The sequence below is a fragment of the Chiloscyllium plagiosum genome, unplaced genomic scaffold (genome assembly GCF_037043375.1).
Source record: "Chiloscyllium plagiosum isolate Xiang-an unplaced genomic scaffold, Cpla_swu_hap1 HiC_scaffold_47, whole genome shotgun sequence".
NCBI lineage: Eukaryota > Metazoa > Chordata > Chondrichthyes > Orectolobiformes > Hemiscylliidae > Chiloscyllium > Chiloscyllium plagiosum.
In genome coordinates this window covers 11,262,030-11,264,379 of record NW_028270185.1, presented here as the reverse complement: position 1 = coordinate 11,264,379, position 2,350 = coordinate 11,262,030, and positions in this window count along the sequence as shown.

Genomic DNA, 2,350 nt, shown 5'->3' with positions numbered 1-2,350 from the left:
ACACACCCTCACACATCACACACACACATTCTCACACACACACTCTCATACACACACCCACACACACACTCACACACACCCATACACTCACACATCACACACACAAGCACACTCACACACACACACTCACACATCACACACACTCACACACACTCAAACACACACACTCACACACACCCACACTCACTCACACTCACACCCACCCACACACATACACCCACACTCACACACTCATACACACCCACACTCATCCCCGACACACACCCACACACTCACTCACACACACACACTCACACACACATTCACACATCCACACACACTCAAATATCACACACACACTCCCATACCCCCCCACACACACACCCACCCACACACACACACTCACACACACACTCACACACATGCACACACATGCACACACACACTCACGCACACCCACACTCACACACACAGACACTCACACACACCCACACTCTCACACACTCACACTCACACTCACACACCCACCCACACACACACACTCACACACACACTCACACACATGCACACACATGCACACACACACTCACGCACACCCACACTCACACACACAGACACTCACACACACCCACACTCACACACACAGACACTCACACACGCAGTCACACACACACACTCACACTCACTCACACACATACACACACCCACACTCACACATCACACGCACACACTCACACACACACTCTCATACACACACCTGCACATACACTCACACACACCCACAACTCACACACCCACACACACTCACACCCACACACACTCACACCCACACACACCCACACACACTCACATACACACACACCCACTCACACACCTGACACACACACACAATTCCGACACGCACACACTCATACACACACACTCACACACACCCGCACACACCCACACACACACCCATACACTCACACACACATCACACACACACACACACTCACACACACACATTCACACACACATCACACACACACGCACACACTCACACACACACTCACACTCACTCACACAGACACTCACACACACCCACACACACACTCACATACACCCAGACTCACAGACACACACTTACACCCCGACACACACCCACACTCACTCACACGCACTCACACATCCACACACACTCACACACACACTCACACACACCCATACGCACACAAACGCACACACTCACACATATGCACACACACTTACACATACACACACCCACACTCACACACAAGCACACTCACACACACAGTCACACACACACACTCACTCACACACATACACACACCCGCACTCACACATCACACACACACACTCACACACACACACTCATACACACACACACCTGCACACACACTCACACACACCCACACACACCCACACACCCACACACACTCACACCCACACACACTCACACACACACACACACACACTCACACACCTGACACACACACACAATTCCAACACGCACACACACACACTCACTCACACACCCACTCACACACACTCACACCCCCGCACACACACACACACTCACGCCCCCGCACTCACACCCACTCACACACACACACTCACACCCACTCACACAGATTCACGCACACTCACACCCCCGACACACACACACTCTCACACATACACACCCACTCACACACACACCCACTCACACACACACACCCACACCCACACATACACACACACGGACCCTCTCACACACATACACACGGACACTGTCACACACACACACTCACGCCCCACGCACACCCCCGCGCGCGCACACACACACACATGGACCCTCACACACACACACGGACACATACTCACACTCACACACACACACCCACACACGGACACTCACACTCACACACACACACACACACACTCACACACCTGACACACACACACAATTCCAACACGCACACACACACACTCACACATCACACACACATACACACACACACCCACACCCACACACCCACCCATACACACACACACTCACACCCACACACTCACACACACATCACACACACCCACTCACACACACACCCTCACACATCACACACACACATTCTCACACACACACTCTCATACACACACCCACACACACACTCACACACACTCATATACTCACACATCACACACACAAGCACACTCACACACACACACTCACACATACACACTCACACCCCGACACACACCCACACTCATTCACACACACTCACACATCCACACACACTCACACACACCCATATGCACACACACACACTCACACACATGCACACGCACACATACACACACCCACACTCACACACACAGACACTCACACACACAG